The sequence below is a fragment of the Macaca fascicularis genome, chromosome 4, assembly GCF_037993035.2.
Source record: "Macaca fascicularis isolate 582-1 chromosome 4, T2T-MFA8v1.1".
Lineage (NCBI taxonomy): Eukaryota > Metazoa > Chordata > Mammalia > Primates > Cercopithecidae > Macaca > Macaca fascicularis.
This window is the reverse complement of record NC_088378.1, coordinates 17,808,899-17,814,374: the sequence shown is the minus strand read 5'-3', so window position 1 is coordinate 17,814,374 and position 5,476 is coordinate 17,808,899. Positions and strand designations below refer to the sequence as shown.

The following is a 5,476-nucleotide window of genomic DNA, read 5'->3' as shown; positions in this document are numbered from 1 at the left end:
CAGCCCTGCACAGGTAGCATCCCCGCATTTTACTAAACATTAGCATATCTTACTCAGTTACATTTTGGGGTCAGTTCCTCTGCCCCAAATGGACATTTTTTGTTTGTTTCAATGTCATTATTGAAATGTCATTATTGTCAAATAACAGAAGTAGGGCCACCTATATATATACACAAACAACCTGTATTTCTGGTATTTTCCTTCATTTTAGAAATATGCATAAAAATCATTGTAAGCAGAGAAAGACCAAGACTCACTAGACTAATGACAGAAGCTCAAGGCCGACACTCAAATTTTCCCTTCTTTCCTTTAAAATGATGATTTCATTACAAATTTAAAATATCAAATTATTTCTGTTAACATTACTGATAATACTACTTGCCTTTATGAAGCAATACATACGCAAGATATTGATGAAGAAGCACTTCTGTTAACTGTTCTATAGGAAGTTGAAAGACTTTCTCCCACAGTTGTTTAGCTCGAGGGCTAGAACTCCAGAACTACCTTCTATTTCAGGGTTCTTTTTGCCTGTTGCCATGAAAAAATTTAGCGTGTCTCCATACAAACATTCCCATTTTATATGCCCTTTTTAAATATGATGCTTTAGATACGAAAGTGCACCCAAATCAGGCCCATTATGACATGCATAGAGGTTGGATTAGTATGGAGGCTTCTAATTCAGCCAAACGATTCTTCTTTTTAAAATTATGGCGCTGTTTTTATTAGGTTGATCACCAGAATAATTGATTTGATTTTGTGTATAAGCTGCTTGAAGGAATGCTGCAGATGGACAATTTTAAATACTATAGGCTGGGCGCAGCATCTCATGCCTGCAATCCCAGTATTTGAGAGGCGGAGGCCAGAGGATCACTTGAGGCCTGGAGTTTGAGACCAGATTGGGCAACAGAGCAAGACCTCATCTCTACAAAAAATTTTAAAAAAATATGTGTGTGTGTGTGTGTATATATATATATATATATATATATATATATATATATAGCTGGGTATGGTGGCATACGCCTGTAGTCCCACTACTTGGGATGCTGAGGTGAAAGGATCACTTGAGCCAGGGAGGTTGAGGCTGCAGTGAGCCATGATTGTACCACTGCAGTCTGACCTGGGTGACAGAGCAAGATCCTGCCTCAAGTGGTCTACATCTATTTTCCAAGAGTGATTGCTGATTCAGTGAAAAATCTATGCTTTAAAAGATGTATCAAAGACTCTACTTCCCAGCATCATTCCTATGGTTCATTACTAGAAAAGCTTCTCCAACAGTGTAGAGCACTAGAAGCCAGAAGGAGGAGGTGCAGAGTTCTCTCTTTAGTGTGAAGCCAGCTTTGCTCTTTGGAAAGGAATGCAGTCTGAGTGATTCCATTTTTAACTTAAGAATTTTTTTCTTAAAAAAAATACAACAAAGAGAATCAAAACACCAGGTTAATAAGGTGGTGAAGATTCTGAGAGTTGTAGGAGATGTTGTAATAATCCTAGTTATATTTCTTTCTCATATAAAAATGAAGAAACAGGATTTGTTTTATCAACTCTATAGAAGATTTGTTTAATCTCTTATAGAGAGTAGATATATATTTTTACAATCGGGATTAAAATATTATTTTCAATAATTGGCAGGCTTAATTTGTACTAGAAAGCTAAATTTAGGCCTTAGATAAATGTAGTAAGTATATTTTGCTTAATGTATATTTATGCAGATTTTTCAAAAGTGGTAAGTTGTAGTGCCTTGGTTCAAGGCACTGAAACATGTAAGCAGAAAATCTCATTTTCAGAAATTAAAAAGAAAACTAAGGAGAAAAATCAGTTTATAAAAAGACCACATCAGTTCAAAATGAAGTGAAAATAACAGATATAATAGACTTTGATGTTCACAGAATATACTTACGGGAATTATGAACCAATTTTATTTCCTGTTCTTTATAATAGATTAACAATATATATAGACTTTTACTTTTAATTCCTTATTCGTGGTTCTTGGCACATAGTTTAAAAATATTTGCTGTTTTTTAAGTAAAAGAATGAATGACACTATATTGGAGAATAATTCAGTCTAGTTTTATTGGTATGATTTAGGCTCACATCTGATTTGCTCTATAGCAGTCATATTATTATATAATTTATCAGCAATAAATCATCATGATTATATATGGGTTCACATTCATAAAACACACATAATATAAAAACCCAGATTGTTTTACTTGAAATGGTTTTCAAAGGTTCGGTACAGAACAAATGCCTTTCACCTCTAAAACATCCAACACAGGTGAAAATAATACATTGAAGTTAGTGAGTGAATAGTAGTTATTTCGTAGATGATCATGAGTGGGGTTGATACAGAGATTTTAAAAATCTATTGTCTTGTTTTTAAGTTTCACACCAGTAACCCATGTATGCACTTTAACTCCAACAGCTAAATGTTTGGGAATGAGTCCTTATTTATTTCCTTCAGTTCTGCCTAGAATGTTCTTTCCTTCCCTTCTGCCTATCCAAACCCTCAGAACCAATCTAAAATATCACCATCTACAGCCCTGTTTCCATGAGACCTTTAAAATTCTAACCCCAGCACAGTGTTACAACCTTCACTGAGCCCCAGTGTTATTATTATACCTTCTTATATCACTTTGTATATTCTGCCTTTTTACCTGTGTCATTCACCAAACGCTAGTATAAGCTGCTTATAACTATTAGCTTTGAGTGATATTCTTACATTCGACTATTTTTAGCAATGTTTTGCATATAACAAATACTTAATAAATATTTGCTGACCTGGGTCAACAGCTGCCTTCCTGCCAATCACAAGATACCATTCAGAATTTTCTTACTGTTGGGAGCTAGTCATCTGTTTCTTGACCTCTTCCTGCTCCACAATAATAAAAATACAGTCTAATAAAGATATTGAGCTCACCTCAGAGCTTTGCTAAGAACTTCAAAAAATTATACGCAATAGTTAACATTTATTCATATTTTACTATGTGTCAGACATATCAAGGTCACTGTGCTAAGGCTTTTGTACTAAGACTTGTATAATCATGATCTCATTTATGTCTCAGAATAATAATTTTGTGTAATAATAGTTTTACCCCTATTGAGATCTTAGAATTATTAAATAACCTGCTTAATGCTACTGAACTCGCTAATGGCAAAGCAAAGACTTAAACCCATGCACATAACTACTAATTCTATTGTGTCTCTTCAAGTGCCCAAAACCAGTCAAGAAGCAGGAAGAACTGAGTTCTAGAGTTCTTAGTGCATGGTTGAGCAAGTGGTTCATATTGGCCCCTTGATGCTTATTAATTCAATTTATTTATTTCAGACAGAAGTCTTACTATCTTGCCTAGCTGATCTTGAACTCTTGGGCTCAAGTGATCCTTCCAACCCAGCCTTCCAAGTAGCTGGGACTGACTACAGGCTTGCACCACTGCATCGTGTGTTGCTTTTTTTTTCTAACCGAATATTGTAAATCCAGTAATATATCTGAAATATTAGGTACATAGAATATTCGCGGAAGTATTAAGTCAGCCATCTAAACAGGGTATTTATCAAAACATAATACCTTAAGTTGAATATTAGTTTAAGAATTTGTTTCCTTCCATCCTGGTTAACACGGTGAAAACCCATCTCTACCAAAAATACGAAAAAATTAGCCGGGCATGGCGGCGGGCTCCTGTAGTCCCAGCTACTCTGGAGGCTGAGGCAGGAGAATGGCATGGACCTGGGAGGCGGAGCTTGCAGTGAGCCGAGATCGCACCACTGCACTCCAGTCTGGGCGAGGAGGGAGATTCCGTCTCAAACAAACAAACAAACAAACAAAAAGAATTTGTTTCCTTTATATCAAGTGCTATAAATTACAAAGCATTTTCATATATATTATATCTCATTATATTCTTACAACCATTAGGTCACTGGCTATATATTATCTGGCTTTACTGCACAGGTAGGTAACTTTTATCAAATCACACAGTAAGTAAATGTCTAAGAATTAGCTTTTTTATCACACTTTTCTGACTCCAGGACATGGTAGCACGTATTAATAGCTCAACATGTAATGTACATTTATAAGCAAGATTCCACAAAATGTAGACATACACGTTTACTATTTATGTATTTATCTACATATTTTTGAGACAGAGCTTCACTCTTGTTGCCCAGGCTGGAGTGCCAATAGCATGATCTCGGCTCACTGCAACCTCCATCTGCCTCCTGGGTTCAAGTGATTCTCCTGCCTCAGCCTCCCGAGTAGCTGGGATTACAGGCACCCTCCACAATGCCCACAATGCCCAGCTAACTGTTGTATTTTTAGTAGTGACAGGGTTTGGCCGTGTTGGTCAGGCTGGTCTCAAACTCCTGACCTCAGGTAATCCACCCGCCTCAGCCTCCTAAAGTGCTGGGATTACAGATGTGAGCTACTGCGCCTGGCCCTATAATTTATTATCAATCATCCAAATCAGGACCCCTTGAGAATGGCAATACCAAACTAACTGAGAAGCTGGAAAACAAGCATAAATTGGGATGAGCTTAGACAAACTGGAATATGTGATTCTGTAATTTTAATGGCACCTATCATGTGCGAGGTCTTACTCTAAGAACTTTACATGAATTAACTCAATGAATTTTTTTTTAGATGGAGCCTTGCTCTGTCGCCCAGGCTGGAGTACAGTGGCATGATCTTGGCTCACTGCAATCTCTGCCTCCTGGGTTCAAGCAATTCTCCTGCCTCAGCCTCCTGAGTAGCTGAGATTACAGATACCCACTGCCACAACTAGCTAATCTTTGTGTTTTTAGTAGAGACGGGGTTTCACCATGTTGGCCAAGCTAGTTTTGAACTGCTGACCTCAGGTGATCCACCCACTTCAGCCTCCCAAAGTACTGGGATTACAGGCATGAAGCCACTACACCTGGCCTCAATTAATGCTTTTGAAGTAGGAATTACGCTCATTTTTCAGATGAGCTTTTTTGTGAGATGTCCCAGACCACACGGCATTTGTGGATTCTTTCCAATGTACTTTGCTGTCTTCAATCTCTTTGCTTGACTAATACAGGGAAAGGGAGAGCAAAGGCCAAGAAGATAAGGATTTGGATAATGGCAGGCAATGATTATCAGAATTTAGTGAATGAAAAAGTTATCTAGCTGTTTTCCAATGCCAGTATCAGCATAGAAGTTCGTGGGAAGCCATCGCAATTTTATACCAAGGAAGTATAAATAACATATCTAACAATCTTACTGATTACCCTTTTTCTATTGCATGCTTACACACTTTAGATTTTGATGTACTTGGTGATCTTGGAAAACTATTTGAAGATCTGTGAACAATTACCTAGGTAGAGCCATTAGCAGATAACTTACGGATGTTTCTAGGTGAATTGAAGCAACCGATCAGGATTAATATACTAGGTTTCAACCTGAGATCGATCCCAATTTCACTGCAGAAAGATCGCATGCTGGCCCTGACTCTTCCTAGGCTAAAGT

The 5,476-nt window shown here is 37.3% G+C and overlaps 1 pseudogene; it reads left to right on the top strand.

The window, feature by feature from the left end:
* Positions 1-1,216: 1,216 nt before the first annotated feature.
* LOC123573297 (small nucleolar RNA U3) lies at positions 1,217-1,370 on the top strand (annotated as a pseudogene).
* Positions 1,371-5,476: the final 4,106 nt, after the last annotated feature.